Genomic DNA, 22510 nt, shown 5'->3' on the forward strand with positions numbered 1-22510 from the left:
TCCTTATCTGTGGTACTGTATATTAACTATATACCACACCTCCTCAGTCCTTATCTGTCTGTATATTAACTATTATCACTGTCCTTATCCTTATCTGTGGTACTGTATATTAACTATATACCACACCTCCTCAGTCCTTATCTGTGGTACTGTATATTAACTATATACCACACCTCCTCAGTCCTTATCTGTGGTACTGTATATTAACTATATACCACACCTCCTCAGTCCTTATCTGTTGTACTGTATATTAACTATATACCACACCTCCTCAGTCCTTATCTGTGGTACTGTATATTAACTATATACCACACCTCCTCATACCACACCTCCTCAGGCTTATCTGTGGTACTGTATATTAACTTATCTGTGTACTGTACTGTCCTTATATTAACTATATACCACACCTCCTCAGTCCTTATCTGTGGTACTGTATATTAACTATATACCACACCTCCTCAGTCCTTATCTGTGGTACTGTATATTAACTATATACCACACCTCCTCAGTCCTTATCTGTGGTACTGTATATTAACTATATACCACACCTCCTCAGTCCTTATCTGTGGTACTGTATATTAACTATATACCACACCTCCTCAGTCCTTATCTGTGGTACTGTATATTAACTATATACCACACCTCCTCAGTCCTTATCTGTGGTACTGTATATTAACTATATACCACACCTCCTCAGTCCTTATTGATTAATTACAACACATAGGTGTATTATAAGGCATTATAAAGGTCATTAAAATAATGATACATACGTACTTCATAGAAACTGTTACCCTTCATATATTCTAACAACTCACATTTTAAGATTCATTATGTCATTTGTTCCATGTTAAGGGCTCTAACCTTGGAACAAAACTATTTGTCTCCCTCTTGCTGTTGCATGCAGTTCCTCTCTCTCTTCCTCCATTCCTCTAACCCCTCCCCCCTTTCTAACCCCACCCCTCTGGCAGAACCAGGAAGTCCCTCCCCTTCCCACAAACTCTCTTCTGAGGAAACGAAACTGATCTGAGTCTCTGTCGTCTGTCTGTGTGAGAGTGAACAACCGTCCAAATGGCTCAACAGGGAGTTCTGCTGGACCAGGACCAGTTCTGTTGTTCTGTCTGTCTGGATCTACTGAAGGAGCCGGTCACTATTCCCTGTGGACACAGTTACTGTAGGAGCTGTATTGAGGGCTGCTGGGATCAGGATGTTCTGAAAAAGGTCTATAGCTGTCCTCAGTGCAGAGAGACCTTCACTCCAAGGCCTAATCTGAGGAAAAATAACATGTTGGCTGAGGTGGTGGAGAAACTGAGGAAGACAGGACTCCAGGCTGCTCCCCCTCCTGCTCTGTGCTCTGCTGGACCTGGAGATGTGGTGTGTGATGTCTGCACTGGGACCAGAAAGCAGAAAGCCCTCATGTCCTGTCTGGCGTGTCTGGCCTCTTACTGTGAGACTCACCTCCAATCTCACTATGAATCTCCTGCTTTGAAGAAGCACAAGCTGGTCAAAGCCACCGCACAACTACAGGAGAAGATCTGCTCTCATCATGACAAACTGCTGGAGGTTTACTGTCGTACCGATCAGCAGTGTATCTGTTATCTGTGTACAATGGATGAACATAAAGGCCATGATACAGTGTCAGCTGCAGCAGAGAGGACTGAGAAACAGGTAAGACCAGAACAACTTGTTGGTGGCTGTCTGATAAACAAAGAATTAAAGATACAGTAGGAACTAAATCTGTTTGAATATGAGATCATTATATTATATACAATATGAAATGGATCCACAAATATGAACACAAATCTTGAGTATATTGAGTTTGCTACAAATGTATCACCATTTTCAAAAGTCAAACACTATTATCATTCTGAATGGCATTTTATGAGTCCAAAGTTCAGTCTCAACCCCTTGATACATGTAGGCCTACCATAAAAACTATAATCATTCACATAGCAACATAATATAATATTGTAAAGGGACTTCCTCAGGATTGTAGACCTTCCTCTCTATGGGTCCTATGTCACATTACTATACTATTGATCTACTGGACTAATAAAGCTTGATAGCTCATTGAAGAGTGATTCTCCACAGAGGCAGCTGGGGATGAGTCAGCAGAAGGTCCAGCAGAGATTCCAGGAGAGAGAGAAGGAGCTGAAGAAGCTCCAAAAGGCTGTGAAGTCTTTCAAGGTGAGTATTGTTGACCAGAGGAGACACACCATTTCACTTCTCTCCTCCAGTCAGAGAGAGAGAGGAGAGGGGCCCCTATCCAATCCCACTGACCCCACTGTTGGGAACAGGCTGTCTGGACCCCTTTCAGAGAATAGACTGGTTCATGTAACCAACTGGGCTGCCTCATCACATAACCATGAGTAACCATGACGACTCATGTCCCCTATACATTAAAATGGAACTGTCTCTCTCTCAATTGAATTAAATTCATAGGGCTTTATTGGCATGGAAATATATGTTTATGTTGCCAAAGCAAGTGAAATAGACAATAAACAAAAGTGAAATAAACAATCAGAAATGAACAGTAAACATTACACTTGGAAGTGATTTGGGGGATGGGGAGGGTCTATTAGAAGTTAGTAGGACTCTTTTATTTTCTCAGAAGTACTGAGTTTGGTAGGAGGATTTAGAGGTGTAAACCGTGATTGAACACACTCCAGAACAGTAGGTGGCGCCATGCACCTTTAACGTTGGTTTGAGGATCTCCATTATATCATAGAAGAAGTTGGTCTGTGAGGGTTTTAATGTTGGTTTGTGGACCACACCTCTTAAAGGATAGGGTGCAGCATTTCTACTTTTTGATAAAAAGCATGTGGGTTTTGTTGTTCAACTTCCTGCTACTCATGCCAGGACTATAGTATATGCATATGATTAGTATGTGTGGATAGAAAACACTCTGAAGTTTCTAAAACTGGTTCAATCATGTCTGTGACTATAACAGAACTTATGTAGCAGGCAAAAGCCCAAGGAAAAACTGTTCAGAAAAACAAAAATCCCTCTGGCAGTTCCCTGAATTGTCTTTGTCAAGGGAAATTAGATAGCGCCCAGTTTACAGTTCCTACAACTTCCACAGGATGTCACCAGTCTTTGGGTTGAAGTTAATCATTGGTGAAACGAAGAAGAGGCAGAGGTGACACTGTGGATTATGTTATGGAAGAGAGAAAACCGTGCATGTATTGTTGACTTGCTGTTATTGAATACAGATCGCCCCGTCAACAATTTGATCGATTATTAACGTTTAAAAATACCTAAAGTTGGATTACAAAAGTAGTTTGAAATATTTTGGCATAGTTTTAAGCAACTTTTGAAATGTTTTGTCATGACGTTGCGTTTTGGAAAGCTGTTTTTTCTGGATCAAAACGGGCTTTATAAATGGACATTTTGGGTAAACATGGACGGAATTAATCGAAAAAAAGGACCAATTGTGATGTTTATGGGACATATTGGAGTGCCAACAAAGAAGCTCGTCAAAGGTAATGCATGTTTTATATTTTATTTCAGCGTTTTGTGTAGCGCCGGCGACGCTAATTCATTTGTTTACATCTCGTTCAGGTGGTTCAGGGGGTGCATGCTATCAGATAATAGCTTCTCATGCTTTCGCCGAAAAGCATTTTTAAAATCTGACATGTTGGCTGGATTCATAACGAGTGTAGCTTTAATTGAGTACCCTGCATGTGTGATTTAATGAAAGTTTGAGTTTTATCGCGTATTATTTGAATTTGGCGCTATGCATTTCCCCAGGCTATTGGCCACACGAGACGCCTCCATATCCCCAAAATAAGATTTGAGGACCTCCATTATATCATAGAAGAAGAAGTTGGTCTGTGAGGGTTTTGTTGTTCCTGAGGAGGGCTACTATTATTTTTATTTTCAAGTATTTTCAGAATGTATTAAAGCCAAAGCTAAAGCTTCCCTAAACAATTCAATATATCAGTCAATATATTTTCTCTGTGATTTATTTTCTCTCCGTCAACCGTTCCATCGCATCTTAACCGTCTTACCGGGCGGGCACTAGGACCCGGGGGAGGCTGCTGCTGCAGAGGCTGCTGCACCGCTCGTGACTGTCAGTCCTCCTTGTAGCTCATTGGTTAAGCTGTGGCTCGAGACTGTTAACAGTTAACGGACAGGAAACGGCTCTGACAGGACACATTCATGTCGAGGCAGTGATGTGAATGTGTGGTAAGTTAGAATAGAGAGAGAGAGTTTTCACTACTATAGACTTTGGTCATAATCAAAGCTTTGTTAACCAATAGGTTTTTATGTGAGGCTGCCTGTAAGTTACAGTGTAACAGACGTTACTAACGGTAACGGTGTCTTTTAAATTCGACATAAGTTATGTGGCGATGATATCTAGTTAACGTTGTATTTAATGTAGTGTAATGACCTGACTCGATCATAAAGGAACAATTGTCCAGACAGAGGATTGAGTTACGAATTGACGGTTTATTAGCAACTTTACACAGGCTACTGTTTGGCCTGAGCTCACGCCAAATAAATGAAAGATACCCCACAAGCCAATCGGGACCTTCTCTTGTGAAGCCCAGACGTCAGAGAGAGAACAAAGGCTGAAGCTTAACTTCCAATGCCCCGCCCCCTCCACGCCACTCCGCCAACCACCAGGATGCCCGGCATCAGAACATCCCAGGCATTCCTGTGATTGGCAGATAGCAGGTTGATTGGCATGTCGGACCCCGCGAACACTGGGAACTGGTAAGTACAACACAACCAGCTACTAGCCGAACACATAACACACAGCTGTCTGTGCGGGTCGCTACAGTAGTTTTACTATCTGTGCCAGGCTATAAATGACACAGATAATATCTAGTTAACGTTGTATTTAATGTAGTTTTACTATCTGTGCCAGGCTATAAATGACACAGATAATATCTAGTTAACGTTGTATTTAATGTAGTTTTACTATCTGTGCCAGGCTATAAATGACACAGATAATATCTAGTTAACGTTGTATTTAATGATCACAGTTTTACTATCTGTGCCATGTGTGAGGCTATAAATGACACAGATAATATCTAGTTAACGTTGTATTTAATGTGTTTTACTATCTGTAGGCTATAAATGACACAGATAATATCTTGTTTATCTTTGTATTTAATGCCAGGCTATAAATGACCAATAATATCTATTTAATGTTGTATTTAATGATAGTTTTATATCTGTGCCAGCTATAAATACACAGATAATATCTATTTAATGTTGTATTTATGTAGTTTTACTATCTGTGCCAGGATAAATGACACAGATAATATCTAGTTAACGTTGTATTTAATTGATCACCTTTCTGCTTTCCATGTAGAGTTTTTGGTAAAAAACATTACATTTGATTATTTTGTCAGCAAAATTTGGTGTTCTTTGTTTATCTTTGTCAAACAGGCTGGACGTCCTCCCAAAGATATGCTTAAAGTTCTGAATGATGATATGAGATATATATGATATACCAAGAGGTGTTCTGTACCTGTCTGTCCAGGAGGGAGGAGAGTAGAGCAGGACCAAGAGGTGTTCTGTACCTGTCTGTCCAGGAGGGAGGAGAGTAGAGCAGGACCAAGAGGTGTTCTGTACCTGTCTGTCCAGGAGGGAGGAGAGTAGAGCAGGACCAAGAGGTGTTCTGTACCTGTCTGTCCAGGAGGGAGGAGAGTAGAGCAGGACCAAGAGGTGTTCTGTACCTGTCTGTCCAGGAGGGAGGAGAGTAGAGCAGGACCAAGAGGTGTTCTGTACCTGTCTGTCCAGGAGGGAGGAGAGTAGAGCAGGACCAAGAGGTGTTCTGTACCTGTCTGTCCAGGAGGGAGGAGAGTAGAGCAGGACCAAGAGGTGTTCTGTACCTGTCTGTCCAGGAGGGAGGAGAGTAGAGCAGGACCAAGAGGTGTTCTGTACCTGTCTGTCCAGGAGGGAGGAGAGTAGAGCAGGACCAAGAGGTGTTCTGTACCTGTCTGTCCAGGAGGGAGGAGAGTAGAGCAGGACCAAGAGGTGTTCTGTACCTGTCTGTCCAGGAGGGAGGAGAGTAGAGCAGGACCAAGAGGTGTTCTGTACCTGTCTGTCCAGGAGGGAGAACAAGGCCTGGTGAGTTCTGACTGAACCTCTCTCTCTCTCTCTGTCTCTCTCTCTCTCCAGCGCTCTGCACAGTCAGCAGTGGAGGACAGTGATCAGATCTTTACTGAGCTGATCCGCTCAATTGAGAGAAGGAGCTCTGAGGTGAAGGAGCTGATCAGAGCCCAAGAGAAGGCTCAAGTGAGTCAAGCTGAAGGACTCCTGGAGCAACTGAAGCAGGAGATCGCTGAGCTGAGGAAGAGAAGCACTGAGCTGGAGCAGCTCTCACACACAGAGGATCACATCCATTTCCTCCAGGTAACTAAACTGTCTTGTTACATGTGATATGAAATTAACTTCATGGGAAATGTCTCTCTGTCCGTCCTCTCTCTCTCTCTGTCCGTCCCTCTCTCTCTGTCTCTGTCCGTCCCTCTCTCTCTCTGTCTGTCCCTCTCTCTCTCTCTGTCCGTCCCCTCTCTCTCTCTCTGTCCCCCTCTCTCTCTCTGTCCGTCCCCCTCTCTCTCTCTCTGTCCATCCCTCTCTCTCTGTCTGTCCGTCCCTCTCTCTCTCTGTCCGTCTGTCCATCTCTCTCTGTCTGTCCGCCCTCTCTCTCTCTCTCTGTCTGGTCTCTCTCTCTGTCTCTGTCCCCTCTCTCTCTCTCTCTGTCCGTCCCAGAGGATCCTCCTCTCTCTCTCTGTCCGTCCTGTTCTGTCCTCTCTCTCTCTGTCCCCCTCTCTCTCTCTCTGTCCGTCCCCCTCTCTCTCTCTGTCCGTCCCTCTGTCTGTCTCTGTCCGTCCCCTCTCTCTCTCTCTGTCCGTCCCCCCTCTCTCTCTCTCTGTCCGTCCCCCTCTCTCTCTCTCTGTCCGTCCGTCCCCCTCTCTCTCTCTCTGTCCGCCCCTCTCTCTCTCTCTGTCCGTCCCCTCTCTCTGTCTCTCTCTCTGTCCGTCCCTCTGTCTGTCTGTCTCTCTCTCTCTGTCCGTCTGTCCGTCCCTCTCTCTCTCTGTCCGTCCCCTCTCTCTCTCTGTCCGTCCCTCTCTCTCTCTCTCTCTCTCTCTCTCTCTGTCCGTCCGTCCCTCTCTCTGTCCGTCCCTCTCTCTCTCTGTCCGTCCTCTCCTCTCTCTCTGTCTCTCTGTCCGTCCCTCTCTCTCTGTCTGTCCGTCCCCTCCCTCTGTCTGTCTGTCTGTCTGTCCGTCCCTCTCTGTCCGTCCCCTCTCTCTCTGTCTGTCCGTCCCTCTCTCTCTCCCTCTCTCTGTCTGTCCGTCCCTCTCTCTCTCTGTCGTCCCCTCTGTCTGTCTGTCCGTCCTCTCTGTCTGTCTGTCTGTCCGTGTCCTCCTCTGTCTGTCTGTCTGTCTGTCCGTCCCCTCTGTCTGTCTGTCCTGTCCGTCCCTCTCTGTCTGTCTGCCTGTCCGTCTGTCTCTCTGTCTGTCTGTCCGTCCCCTCTGTCTGTCCTGTCCGTCCTCTGTCTGTCCGTCCGTCTGTCTGTCTGTCTGTCCCTCTGTCTGTCTGTCCGTCCCTCTGTCTGTCCTCTCCCTCTGTCTGCCTGTCCGTCCCTATCTCTCTGTCTGCCTGTCCGTCTGTCTCTGTCTCTCTCTGTCTGTCTGTCCGTCCCTCTGTCTGTCTGTCCGTCCCTCTGTCTGTCTGTCCGTCCCTCTCTCTCTGTATGTCCGTCCGTCCCTCTCTCTCTGTCTGTCCGTCCCTCTGTCTGTCTGTCCGTCCCCTCTGTCTGCCTGTCCGTCCCCTCTCTCTGTCTGTCTGTCCGTCCCTCTCTCTCTGTCTGTCCGTCCCTCTGTCTGTGTCCCTGTCTGTCCGTCCCTCTGTCTGTCCGTCCCTCTGTCTGTCCGTCCCTCTGTCTGTCCGTCCCCTCTCTCTCTCTCTCTGTCTGTCCGTCCCCTCTCTCTCTGTCTCTGTCTGTCCCCTCTCTCTCTCTCTGTCCGTCCCCCTCTCTCTCTCTCTGTCCGTCCCTCTCTCTCTCTCTCTGTCTGTCCGTCCCCCTCTCTCTCTGTCTGTCCGTCCCTCTCTCTCTCTGTCCGTCTCTCTCTCTCTCTGTCCGTCCTCTCTCTGTCCGTCCTGTCTGTCCGTCTCTCTCTCTCTGTCCTGTCCCCCCTCTCTCTCTCTCTCTGTCCGTCCCTCCCTCTCTCTCTGTCTCTGTCCGTCCCCTCCTCTCTCTCTCTCTCTGTCTGTCCCCTCTCTCTCTCTCTCTCTCTGTCCGTCCCCCCTCCTCTCTCTCTCTGTCCGTCCCCCTCTCTCTCTCTCTCTCTCTGTCCGTCCCCCTCTCTCTCTCTCTCTGTCCGTCCCCCTCTCTCTCTCTCTCTGTCCGTCCCTCTCTGTCCGTCTCTCTCTGTCTGTCTCTCTCTCTCTCTGTCTGTCCCCCCTCTCTCTCTCTCTGTCCGTCCCTCTCTCTCTCTCTGTCTGTGTCTGTCCGTCTCTCTCTGTCTGTCCCCCTCTCTGTCGTCCCTCTCTCTGTCCGTCTCTCTCTCTGTCCGTCCCCTCTCTCTCTCTCTCTGTCCGTCCCTCTCTCTCTCTGTCTGTCCGTCCTCTCTCTCTCTCTCTCTCTGTCCGTCCCCCTCTCCTGTCTCCTCTCTCCTCTCTCTGTCCGTCCCCCTCTCTCTCTCTCTCTCTGTCCGTCCCCCCCTCTCTCTCTCTCTCTGTCCGTCCCTCTCTCTCTGTCTGTCCGTCCCCCTCTCTCTCTCTCTCTGTCCGTCCCCCCTCTCTCTCTCTGTCTGTCCGTCCCTCTCTCTGTCCGTCCTCCTCTCTCTCTCTCTCTGTCCCCCTCTCTCTCTGTCCGTCCCCTCTCTGTCTGTCCGTCCCCTCTCTCTCTCTGTCCGTCCCCCCCCTCTCTCTCTGTCCGTCCTCTGTCTCTCTGTCTCTGTCCGTCTCTCTCTCTCTGTCCTGTCCTCTCTCTGTCCGTCCTCTCTCTCTCTGTCCGTGTCCCTCTCTCTCTCTCTCTGTCCGTGTCCCTCTCTCTCTCTCTCTGTCCGTGTCCCTCTCTCTCTCTGTCCGTGTCCCTCCTCTCTCTCTCTGTCCGTGTCCCCCTCTCTCTCTCTCTGTCCGTGTCCCTCTCTCTCTCTCTCTGTCCGTGTCCTCCCTCTCTCTCTGTCTCTCTCTGTCCGTGTCTGTCTGTCTCTCTCTCTCTGTCCGTGTCCCTCTCTCTCTCTCTCTGTCCGTGTCCTCTCTCTCTCTCTCTGTCCGTGTCCGTCTCTCTCTCTCTCTGTCCGTGTCCCTCTCTCTCTCTCTCTCTGTCCGTGTCCTCTCTCTCTCTCTCTGTCCGTGTCCCCTCTCTCTCTCTCTGTCCGTGTCCCCCTCTCTCTCTCTCTCTGTCCGTGTCTCTCTCTCTGTCCGTGTCCCCTCTCTCTCTCTCTGTCCGTGTCCCTCTCTCTCTCTCTGTCCGTGTCCTCTCTCTCTCTCTCTCTGTCCTGTCCCTCTCTCTCTCTCTCTGTCCGTGTCCCTCTCTCTCTGTCTGTCCCCTCTCTCTCTCTGTCCGTCCCTCTCTCTCTCTCTGTCTGTCCCTCTCTCTGTCCGTCCCCCTCTCTCTCTGTCTGTCCGTCCCTCTCTCTCGTCCGTCCCCCCTCTCTCTCTGTCTGTCTGTCCGTCCCTCTCTCTCTGTCTGTCCGTCCCTCTCCTCTCTGTCTGTCCGTCCCTCTCTCTGTCTGTCCGTCCCTCTGTCTGTCCGTCTGTCTGTCTGTCCGTCCCTCTGTCTGTCCGTCCCTCTCTCTCGTCCGTCCTTCTCTCTCTCTGTCTGTCCGTCCCTCTCTGTCTGTCTGTCTGTGTCCCTCTGTCTGTCCGTCCCTCTGTCTGTCCGTCCCTCTGTCTGTCCGTCCCTCTGTCTGTCCGTCCCTCTGTCTGTCCGTCCCTCTCTCTCGTCCGTCCCTCTCTCTCTGTCTGCCTGTCCGTCCCTCTCTCTCTGTCTGCCTGTCCGTCCCTATCTCTCTGTCTGCCTGTCCGTCCCTATCTCTCTCTCTGTATGTCTGTCCGTCCCTCTGTCTGTCCGTCCTTCTCTCTCTGTCTGTCCGTCCGTCCCTCTGTCTGTCTGCCTGTCCGTCCCTCTCTCTCTGTCTGCCTGTCCGTCCCTCTCTCTCTGTCTGCCTGTCCGTCCCTCTCTCTCTGTCTGCCTGTCCGTCCTCTCTGTCTGTCTGCCTGTCCGTCCCTCTCTCTCTGTCTGCCTGTCCGTCCCCTCTCTCTGTCTGCTCTGTCCGTCCCTCTCTCTCTGTCTGTCTGTCCGTCCCCCTCTCTGTCTGTCTGTCCGTCCCCTCTCTCTCTGTCTGTCTGTCCGTCCGTCTGTCTGTCTGTCTGTCTGCCTGTCCGTCCCCTCTCTCTCTGTCTGTCCATCCCCTCTCTCTCTCTGTCTGTCTGTCCGTCCCTCTGTCTGTCCGTCCCTCTGTCTGTCCGTCCCTCTGTCTGTCCGTCCCTCTGTCTGTCCGTCCCTCTGTCTCTTTCTGTCCCTCTCTCTCTCTGTCCTCTCTCTCTCTGTCCTCTCTCTCTCTCTCTGTCCTCTCTCTCTCTGTCTGTCCCCTCTCTCTCTGTCTCTCTCTCTCTGTCCGTCCCCCTCTCTCTCTCTCTGTCCCTCTCTCTCTCTGTCTCTCTCTCTCTGTCCTCCCCCTCCTCTCTCTCTGTCCCTCTCTCTGTCCCTCTCCCTCTCTCTGTCCGTCTCTCTGTCCTCTCCCTCTCTCTCCCTCTCTCTGTCCGTCCCCCTCTCTCTCTCTCTGTCCGTCCCCCTCTCTCTCTCTGTCCGTCTCCTCTCTGTCCGTCCCTCTCTCTCTCTCTCTCTGTCCGTCCCTCTCTCTCTCTGTCCTTCCTCTCTCTCCAGAGTCTGTCAGTCGTCCGTCCCTCTCTCTCTCTGTCCGTCCCCTCTCTCTCTGTCCGTCTCTCTCGTCTGTCCCCCTCTCTCTCTCTGTCCGTCCCCTCTCTCTCTCTCTGTCCGTCCCTCTCTCTCTCTCTGTCCGTCCCTCTCTCTCTCTCTCTGTCCGTCCCTCTCTCTCTCTCTGTCCGTCCCTCTCTCTCTGTCTGTCCGTCTCTCTCTCTGTCCGTCCTCTGTCCTCTCTCTCTCTGTCCGTCCCCCTCTCTCTCTCTGTCCTTCCCTCTCTCTCTCTCGTCCCTCTGTCTCTGTCCGTCCCCCTCTCTCTCTCTGTCCGTCCCTCTCTCTCTCTGTCCGTCCCTCTCTCTCTCTGTCCGTCCCCCTCTCTCTCTCTGTCCGTCCCCCCTCTCTCTCTCTCTGTCCGTCCCACTCTCTCTCTCTCTCTGTCCGTCCCCCTCTCTCTCTCTGTCCGTCCCCCTCTCTCTCTCTGTCCGTCTCTCTCTCTCTGTCCGTCCCTCTCTCTCTCTCTGTCCGTCCCCCTCTCTCTCTCTGTCCGTCCCCCTCTCTCTCTCTGTCCGTCCCCCTCTCTCTCTCTCTCTGTCCGTCCCCCTCTCTCTCTGTCTCTCTCTCTCTCTGTCCGTCCCCTCTCTCTCTCTCTCTGTCCGTCCCCTCTCTCTCTCTCTCTCTGTCCGTCCCCTCTCTCTCTCTCTCTCTGTCCGTCCCCCTCTCTCTCTCTCTCTGTCCGTCCCCCTCTCTCTCTCTCTCTGTCCGTCCCTCTCTCTCTCTCTCTCTCTGTCCGTCCCCCTCTCTCTCTCTCTCTGTCCGTCCCCCTCTCTCTCTCTCTGTCCGTCCCCTCTCTCTCTCTCTCTCTGTCCGTCCCCTCTCTCTCTCTCTCTCTGTCCGTCCCCTCTCTCTCTCTCTCTCTGTCCGTCCCCCCTCTCTCTCTCTCTGTCCGTCCCCCCTCTCTCTCTCTCTCTCAGAGGTCTGTCCAGTCCCTCTCTCTCTCTCTCTCTGTCCGTCCCCTCTCTCTCTCTCTCTCTGTCCGTCCCCCTCTCTCTCTCTCTCTCTCCTCTCTCTCTCTGTCTGTCCCTCTCTCTCTCCAGAGGTATCAGTCTCTCTCTCTCTCTCTGTCCTCTCCAGAGGTATCAGTCTCTCTCTCTGTCCGTCTCTGTCTCTCTCTCTCTCTCTCTCTCTCTCTCTCTCTCTGTCTCTCTCTCTCTCTCTCTGTCCGTCTCTCTCTCTCTCTCTCTCTCTGTCCAGTCTCTCTCTCTCTCTCTCTGTCCTCTCTCTCTCTCTCTCTCAGAGTGTCAGTCTCCCTCTCTCTGTCGTCCCTCTCTCTCTCTCTCTCTGTGTCCCTCCAGAGGTATCAGTCTCTCTCTCTCTGTCTCCTCTCTCTCTCTCTCTCTCTCTCTCTCTCTCTCTCTCCAGAGGTATCAGTCTCTCTCTCTCTCTCTCTCCAGAGGTCTCTCCTCTCTCTCTCTCTCTCTCCAGAGGTATAGTCTCTCTCTCTCTCTCTCTGTCTCTCTCTCTCCAGAGGTAGTCCTCTCCGCTCTCAGGGTATCTCTCTCTCTCTCTCCAGAGGTGTCAGTCCTCTCTCTCTCTCTCTCTCTCTCTCCAGAGGTATCTCTCTCTCTCTCTCTCTCTCCAGAGGTATCTCTCTCTCTCTCTCTCTCTCCAGAGGTATCTCTCTCTCTCCAGAGGTATCAGTCTCTCTCTCTCTCTCTCTCTCTCCAGAGGTATCAGTCTCTCTCTCTCTCTCTCTCTCCAGAGGTATCAGTCTCTCTCTCTCTCTCTCTCTCCAGAGGTATCAGTCTCTCTCTCTCTCTCCAGAGGTATCAGTCTCTCTCCAGTATCAGTGTATCTTCAGACTTACCCAGCATCGTTGTCCGTCCTCTTCAGTCCTTTGGAGATGTGAGTCAGACTGTGTCTGAACTGAGAGAGAAACTAGAAGACTTCCTTAAAGGAGAATGGACCAAGATCTCCACTACAGGTGTGTTGAAAACAATAAGAACATCAACTTTAGACCATTGAAAGTTCCCTACTAGTCATATACATGTGGAATATGGTCTGATGATAACATTCCCTCTCTCTGTCAATGTGTTTGTGTGTCTGTAGTGAATATAGTGGATGTTGTACTGCCTCCAGAGCCCAAGACCAGAGAACAGTTGTTACAATGTGAGTCTCTTTATTGTGAAGTAACTAACAGTCTCTTTTTACTGACACTCCTAACAATCCCTCTAGAAATATATAGCAATAGTAGATCTAATCAAAGACTGGGTCTCTATCTGACTCCTCATATTTCTCTGATTTGATCTCTGCTGTGCTCTAATCAAAGACAGGGGAGATACAGTATCTGACTTAACTTATTGTTCTGACTCCCCTCGTTGGTCTCTGCTCTTCTCCCAGATTCCTGTCAGCTCACACTGGACCCAAACACAGCACACACACTCCTCTCTCTGTCTGAAGGGAACAGAAAGGTGACACGTACAGACCAAGTCCAACCATATCCTGTCCATCCAGACAGATTCACCAACTGGTGTCACGTTCTGTGTAGAGAGGGTCTGTCTGGACGCTGTTACTGGGAGGTGGAGAGGACTGGTGGTGTTTATACAGCAGTCTCATATAAAGACATCAGCAGAACAGAGAAGGGTAATGATGGTGCATTTGGATACAATAACAAGTCCTGGAGTTTATATTACTATAGTGGTGGTTATTGTTTCAGACACAATAATGTTGAGACTAAAGTATCAGGCCCTCAGTCCTCCAGAGTAGGAGTGTACCTGGATCACAAGGCAGGTACTCTGTCCTTCTACAGTGTCTCTGACACAATGACCCTCCTCCAGAGTCCAGACCACATTCACTCAGCCCCTCTATCCTGGGGTTAGGCTCTATGATTATAATGGTTCTGCTGAGCTGGTTAAACTGTAAACTGATTTGTTATTAATTAAAATTCAATCCAATGTTTTAATCTTGTACATTTCCATGAATCATGATGTCTGGTGTTGATGTATATTGGTTGTCATTCAGAACCATTGATATGTTTTCTCAGTTGGTTCTCTGTCTCTATGTAATTCTCCTCAGTATCATTGATCAGCTTGTTGGCTCGGTCCTAATTGATGTGTTCTCTGTCACCTGGAGCTGCATGGAAAATGGTCCAGGAACTAAAGGACAATTCAGGACTAGTCAGCCCACTACAAGCTGGTATCACTTCCTTTCTACTAAACTATATGGTCTGGTTTCCCAGACACAGATGAATCCTAGTCCTGGACTAAACAGTATGTTCAATGTAGATGTCCAGGAAACCGGCCCTAAATGTGTCATCTTTCATCCTCCCATACTGCTCAGTCCAGCAACATTAAACCTGTCCAGCAGGTGGTGCTGTTGACCAAACAATAAAACCAGCAGATATCTTGACTTGCCACTCAGTATATCAGTAATGTTCAGAATAGTACTTTAATATCATTGGAGATTGATGGTCTTTTTAATCCACTATCCAGAGTCAGGAACAGATGAAGTTAGGTCTGCTACTGTTCAGTGATTAAATATGATTTATGGTGATGGGAAATAATAAAAAACACTCAACTTCATCTAGTAATAGTTTTCCTTTGTTATTTATTCCAAGGTGTGTCTTTAACTTGTAAATGTATTGTGTGGAGGTGAGCTAGTGGTGTGGCTGATAGAATAGAATGGGGAGGAAGAGGGGAGGAGTGAAGGGCTGTTCAAGAAACCAGATGAGGAAGAGGAAGATGTTCAGGGGAATTACTGTCTCTGTTCCAAATGGTTCCCTATTCCCTACGTAGTGCACTACGGTGCTTCTGACCAGGTCTAAAGTAGTGTTCTACGTAGGGAATAGGGTGTAGATTTATTACAATATCATGCTTTAGTGTTTGGCACAAAAATATATTAGATCTCCACCCCCCACTTCCTGTCTGTCATCCCCCAGTTCTGTTAAGACTTCCTCTCATTGAACTGGGCTTCATTCTAAATGGACACTTTGTATTGATAGTCCATACTGGTCTTTACTATGGTTCTACATACAGTACCTGTATTGATGAGGTTCTCATCATACCTGTATTGATAGTCCATACCCTATGGTTCTGAAACAGGACCTGTATTGCTCCAGTCTCCAGCAGGGGGCAGTAAAACCCTATAGACCTGACAAGGGACTGCTAGTGTGCTCCAGTCTCCAGCATCATCATCTGGGGCAGTAAAACCCTTTGGACCTGAAAGGGACTGCAGTGTGCTCCAGTCTCCAGCAGGGGGCAGTAAAACCCTATAGACCTGAAAGGGACTGCAGTGTGCTCCAGTCTCCAGCAGGGGGCAGTAATCCCTATGGACCTGAAAGGGACTGCAGTGTGCTCCAGTCACCAACAGGGGGCAGTAAAACCCTATGGACCTGATAGGGACTGCAGTGTGCTCCAGTCTCCAGCAGGGGGCAGTAAAACCCTTTGGACCTGAAAGGGAAAGTGAGGAGTAAAAATCAAAAGTGAATTTGATGTTTCCACGGAGACATGAATCATATCTACGAGGCACCAAACTGAAGAAAATGAACTGAAACACGAAGGGACTAACTGAACTAAAATAATTCTGTTGCTAAATGTTTTGCTACAGTGTTCTCTAACGAATACAACCCTGGATTCAAATACTATTTGAAATCTTTCCAACACTTTGAGCATTTCCTTTGTCCTCCAGGTGGGCGGGGTTTGTTTGTACTTTTAGGACTTTTCTATTGGTTCCATTACAAAAAACTCAAACACTGCTAATTAAATATTCAACATTATTTTAACGCAGGTCTGTTTCCACATGCAATAAGCCTGTAACGTCTTGTATGATCTCATCAGGTAAAGGTGTGTCAAATGGAAGGGCAAGTCTCACCACTGAGAGGAAAACATCACTGGTCCACCTCTGCATCAGGTCAGCTATGTTGATCAGTACTGTCCCAGGGATGCTGGGAGCAGAGATGAACTCCCCTGACCTGGTATCATCTATGGAGTTGTCATTTTAATATCAGTTTAACCCCATTACTGCTATAACACATAAACCATGTTAATAGAATGAAATGGATCCAGGTTCCATTTATTCTACATTAGATTTACTACCTGTGGAACACTTCTCCATAGTGTCTGAAATCAAGATGACTGCAGGTCTGAATCCCAAACTAATGGGGGGAAATGGATCCATCTAATAAGATGGTATTTAGAGGTATGAACCTTTCTATTGGGGTGAACCATCCCCTTAACATACAGTAACAGTCAAAAGCTTGGACACACCTACTCATTCAAGGGTTTTTCTTAATTTTTACTATTTTCTACATTGTAGAAATGTAGGGAAGCCATCAAAACTATGAAATAACACATATGGAATCATGTAGTAACCAACAACGTGTTCAACAAATCAAGTGGAGGCCCGGTCATCTGATGCAGCCCTCCACCACTCTCCTTCTTGGTCAAATAGCCCTTACACAGCCTGGAGGGGTGTTGGGTCATTGTCCTGCTGAAAAACAAATGATAGTCCCACTAAGCCCAAACCAGATGGGATGGCCTATCGCTGCAGAATGCTGTGGTAGCCATGCTGGTTAAGACTATCATGGTGGTGCCCCCGGCAAAGCACCATCACACCTCCTCCTCCATGCTTCACGGTGGAAAATACACATGCAGAGATCATCTGTTCACCTACTCTGCTTCTAACAAAGACACAGCGGTTAGAACCAGAAGTCTTAAATCTGGACTCTAAGGACATTTCCACCGGTCTAATGGCCATTAGTCGTGTTTCTCTGCCCAAGCAAGTCAGGGGGCAGTGATCCCTATGGACCTGAAAGGGACTGCAGTGTGCTCCAGTCTCCAGCAGGGGGCAGTAAACCCCTATGGACCTGAAAGGGGAAGTGAGGCGTTAAGTGTGATGCTATTGAACATTGCATCACTTAACCAGCATTCTGCAGCGATACACCATCCCATCTGGTTTGGGTTTGTTCTCACCTGATTGTCTATGAGGTGTACCAGGTGTGTCCCAACTTTTGACTGGTCCTGTAGTTTCTGTAGTGCAGGAAGTATGATGCTGTCCTAGTTCTGCTCTGTGTTCTGCTCCAAGGAAAGACTCATCTCTGGACACTCTCACATACCCTGTTACCTGCTGCACTGCTCCCCGCCTGCTCTGGTCTGTCTCTCCCAGTCTGGAACAGGTGTCCTCTCCTGCTCTGGTCTGTCCCTCCCAGTCTGGTACAGGTGTCCTCTCCTGCTCTGGTCTGTCTCTCCCAGTCTGGTACAGGTGTCCTCTCCTGCTCTGGTCTGTCTCTCCCAGTCTGGTACAGGTGTCATCTCCTGCTCCCTGGTCTGTCTCTCCCAGTCTGGTACAGGTGTCCTCTCCTGCTCTGGTCTGTCCCTCCCAGTCTGGTACAGGTGTCCTCTCCTGCTCTGGTCTGTCACTCCCAGTCTGGTACAGGTGTCCTCTCCTGCTCTGGTCTGTCCCTCCCAGTCTGGTACAGGTGTCCTCTCCTGCTCTGGTCTGTCTCTCCCAGTCTGGTACAGGTGTCCTCTCCTGCTCTGGTCTGTCTCTCCCAGTCTGGTACAGGTGTCCCCACCTGCTCTGGTCTGTCTCTCCCAGTCTGGTACAGGTGCCCTCGCCACTCTCTCTCTCCCCGTATCTTTGCTCTCCTACATCACATATTTATGACTTGTTGACTGATCTGCTGTTGGACTATTTAGTGATTGTTACTATGTTTGTATTATTATTTAGGATTGTTTTTAGCTCATTTAATGAGGGTTCAGCGTTGTGTTGGCTACATGTCTTAGATTGCTTAGTGCTGTGTTTCTCTCAGATCAAAGATGAGGCAATAAATGATCATGTTGCTGTTGTTCAAAGGAGAAACTACACGCCTGCTCTGTGATTGAGTTTTGGGGAAATAGATTGATGTTTCTCCCTCGAGTTTTGGGAGAAACCACACGCTTGCTCCATAAATGCACGTGAGATCGATGCACATTTCTCCCAAACAACATGGGAGAAATGGGACTGTTGCTCTGACATGTCAGGACTGTTTTCTTGGTACTGAACCGTGTCCCTGGACTTTCCTCATCTCCTGAATGTTGTGGCGTTAAAGATTCTGGTGACGATGGATTGTCCTTCAAGTGCTGCCTATAAATCCACATGTTGGAACCCTCCATCTAGACCGGCCATTATCTAGCTGCTTCTACTGTCTGGAAATGTGCAGTCTGACCCATGTCCTGACATCCTGTCCAATGAAGTAGTCAGAGCGGCCTGAAGTTTCTGCATGTGAATGTAATAAGTCTGCTGATGTAGTATGATTATGTGGATATATGGATAAAACCTGCCCACCCTGATGTATTTATGCTTTCTGAAACCTGGCTACAAAAATCTATTGGCAGCAATGGTTATAATGTTTTAGGTGCAGATGGTCAATCTAAGGGTGGTGGTGTTGCTGTTTACGCAAAACACAAGATCTCAGCGGTCTGACTTCTACTCAACCTCAGCAAGTTGAATATCTGGGGTTGAACCTTAACCTTGGTTCCTGTTTAAATATGGTTGTATCTTGTTGTTATAGACCATCTACTCCTGTTTAAATATGGTTGTATCTTGTTGTTATAGACCATCTGCTCCTGTTTAAATATGGTTGTATCTTGTTGTTATTGACCATCTGCTCCTGTTTAAATATGGTTGTATCTTGTTGTTACAGACCATCTGCTCCTGTTTAAATATAGTTGTACCTTGTTGTTATAGACCATCTGCTCCTGTTTAAATATGGTTGTACCTTGTTGTTACAGACCATCTGCTCCTGTTGGCTCTCTGGATTGTATTTTCATATTATCACAGCATTTAAACTCTGAGTTTGTCCTGATAGATGATCTGAATCAGGACTGGTTAACATCTAGCTCTGATCAACTCTCACCATCTATCCAATACCCAGAATCTCACTCAGATTGTCAACAGTGTAACGAGGTTGAATATAAAGTTTCCTCTGAAATCCTCTTTGATTGATTTGATCTGAACCAAAACTGCTCATCGTTTAATGCTTCTGGTATTTGATCACTGTGCTATTGCCTGTGTGAGAGATGGTCAAATTCCTAAACATCCTCCACATGTCATTATGAAAAGAAACCAGAAGCTGTTTGATACTCCAGGTTTTTTACATGATGTATCCAGAATTAAATGGAATAGAATGGAATTAATCCCTGATGTTGAATTAGCCTTTTCTTACTTCCACAATGCTTTCCAGGATGTACGCAATAGGCCCCTTTAAATAAATTCAGGATGAAGGGCAGCGTTTACTGAGGAACGTACTAAAATCACAAGGGAACTAAATGCTATGTGGGGAGGAGGGGAAATGGGCAGATATATCAGACAGATGAGGGAGAGAGAGATTTTCATCCAGGAGTTAGTGTCTCTGTTCCAAATAGCTCCCTATTCCCTGCGTAGTGCACTAGGCTTCTTATAACCAGGTCTGAAGTAGTGTTCTAGATGTTAGATGGTTCCTCCCTGTCATTACAACATGACAATATGGTCGTGACTTTAGTGGTTTCCTCCCCCTGTGTTTTTAGTGTTATGTTGTTATGTGTGTTGTCAGGGTTGTTCCTCTGTGTTCCTCGTTGAAAATCCATTAACAATGAATCACAAACTAATTATATTCCAGTTGTGTTTCGACAACTTGATGTCTGACGTCCCCCAGTTCTGTTCAGACCCGTTGAACTGGGTCACATTCTGAATGGTGACTTGTATTGATAGTCCATACTGGACCTGACTGTGGTTAACCACACTGGAGGGGTTCTGATCACATATTCCCTCATCTACACAACTTCACCTGATGTTCTCTCTGTAATGCATCTCTCTGTGTGTCTCTCTGTCTGTGTGTGTGTGTGTGTGTGTCTCTCTCTCTCTGTGTGTGTGTGTGTGTGTCTCTCTCTCTGTCTGTGTGTGTGTGTCTCTCTGTGTGTGTTGTGTGTGTGTGTGTGTGTGTGTGTGTGTGTGTGTGTGTGTGTGTGTGTGTGTGTAGAAAGCAGACAACCTCAATCTGGTTTCATTCCTGTAGTTATCAGAACACATGGGGTGTGTAACAATTATCTCTCCTTTCTAAGTGTGAACTTGTCCACTTCCCTTCATGGATTTAAAGGAAATGACTGGTTTATGTAAACTCCCTCTACCCCATGTCAACACCAATCCAATGCTTTTACATTTGTGAGGAGTAGAGAAGGAAAGCTACATTTCACAACTCTTAGTACAAACTCAAAACATGAAGCCCTCTCTAAGGAGCCCTCAGAGAGGTGGACATCAGAGAGATGGAGGCAGGCGGCAGGGAACTGTTGTATCTAATGAAGTCCGGTCCATCGTCGTTGATCATGTGGTCAACAGAGGTCTGACCATGACAGAGGACGACACATTAGTTCACCCCAATCTGAAAAGATCAACTGGCAAATTCCATCATGAGAACATTTCACTAAGAAAAGCGGTAAGTCAGCAGGATGTGCACTATGCTTTACATTTACAGGAAATGACATATTGTAATGCATGTCAACATGTTCCAGGATTGTTCCAGTAGGATCTACTGACAGTAAACTCTGTTCTACCCTCAGAATAGACAGAAGACCCCATGGTGGTGGTCGCGTGCTGACTGACCAGCAGGAGAGGACAGTGGAGGAAATGGTGAGGGACAGGAATGATACACTGACCAGCAGGAGAGGACAGTGGAGGAAATGGTGAGGGACAGGAATGATACACTGACCAGCAGGAGAGGACAGTGGAGGAAATGGTGAGGGACAGGAATGATACACTGACCAGCAGGAGAGGACAGTGGAGGAAATGGTGAGGGACAGGAATGATATATATACTATATACTGTATACTATTCAGGTACATCACTATATACTGTATACTATTCAGGTACAACATGGAGTTAGAACAGCCAGATAGACCAGTGATCCATGAACCTAGAAAGGTCTCACTATCACTGAGACCATCTAACAGCAGAGATACTGTAGACCAGTGATCCATGAACCTAGAAAGGTCTCATTATCACTGAGACCAGCTAACAGCAGAGATACTGTAGACCAGTGATCCATGAACCTAGAAAGGTCTCATTATCACAGAGACCAGTTAACAGCAGAGATACTGTAGACCAGTGATCCATGAACCTAGAAAGGTCTCATTATCACTGAGACCAGTTAACAGCAGAGATACTGTAGACCAGTGATCCATGAACCTAGAAAGGTCTCATTATCACTGAGACCATCTAACAGCAGAGATACTGTAGACCAGTTATCCATGAACCTAGAAAGGTCTCATTATCACTGAGACCATCTAACAGCAGAGATACTGTAGACCAGTGATCCATGAACCTAGAAAGGTCTCATTATCACTGAGACCAGTTAACAGCAGAGATACTGTAGACCAGTGATCCATGAACCTAGAAAGGTCTCATTATCACTGAGACCATCTAACAGCAGAGATACTGTAGACCAGTTATCCATGAACCTAGAAAGGTCTCATTATCACTGAGACCATCTAACAGCAGAGATACTGTAGACCAGTGATCCATGAACCTAGAAAGGTCTCATTATCACTGAGACCAGTTAACAGCAGAGATACTGTAGACCAGTGATCCATGAACCTAGAAAGGTCTCATTATCACTGAGACCATCTAACAGCAGAGATACTGTAGACCAGTGATCCATGAACCTAGAAAGGTCTCATTATCACAGAGACCAGTTAACAGCAGAGATACTGTAGACCAGTGATCCATGAACCTAGAAAGGTCTCATTATCACTGAGACCAGTTAACAGCAGAGATACTGTAGACCAGTGATCCATGAACCTAGAAAGGTCTCATTATCACTGAGACCAGTTAAAAGCAGAGATACTGTAGACCAGTGATCCATGAACCTAGAAAGGTCTCATTATCACTGAGACCAGTTAACAGCAGAGATACTGTAGACCAGTGATCCATGAACCTAGAAAGGTCTCATTATCACTGAGACCAGCTAACAGCAGAGATACTGTAGACCAGTGATCCATGAACCTAGAAAGGTCTCATTATCACTGAGACCAGTTAACAGCAGAGATACTGTAGACCAGTGATCCATGAACCTAGAAAGGTCTCATTATCACTGAGACCAGTTAACAGCAGAGATACTGTAGACCAGTGATCCATGAACCTAGAAAGGTCTCATTATCACTGAGACCAGCTAACAGCAGAGATACTGAGGCTCGGGCCTTAGATATCCTAGACAAAGTATCAGAGCCTACTGAATGGGTCCACTCACTAGTAATAGTGGAGAAGACGACTCTCAGACTGTGTCTGGATCCAACAGAGATAAACAAGCATGTAAAAAGGGAACCTGCTGCCGACCAGAGGGGAGATATTCAGGGACATAACGGGGGAGAAATACTACTCAAAGCTCGACGCCTCATCAGGGTTTCGGCAGATCAGTCCAGACAAGGAGAGGACAAGGCTTTCTACTTTCAATACTCCTTCTGGTAGGTTCTCCTTGAAAAGGCTCCCGTTTGGTCTCACTTCAGCACCACAAGTCTTTCATAGGACAGTCCACCAGATATCTGAGAGTGAGCCAGGCACCACAGTGTCCATTGATGATGTGTCAACATGGAGACAGACTGCGGAAGAACACAACACCAGGTTGAAAACAGCACTTGATCTAACCAGAGATAACGG

General features: G+C 47.5%; 1 pseudogene; it reads left to right on the top strand.

Annotated features, from left to right (window-relative positions):
- The first annotated feature begins 1034 nt into the window (after positions 1 to 1034).
- LOC135530998 (tripartite motif-containing protein 16-like) lies at positions 1035 to 14071 on the top strand (annotated as a pseudogene).
- The last annotated feature ends 8439 nt before the right edge of the window (positions 14072 to 22510 follow it).

Source organism: Oncorhynchus masou, unplaced genomic scaffold (genome assembly GCF_036934945.1).
Source record: "Oncorhynchus masou masou isolate Uvic2021 unplaced genomic scaffold, UVic_Omas_1.1 unplaced_scaffold_1479, whole genome shotgun sequence".
In the NCBI taxonomy this organism is placed as follows: Eukaryota; Metazoa; Chordata; class Actinopteri; order Salmoniformes; family Salmonidae; genus Oncorhynchus; species Oncorhynchus masou.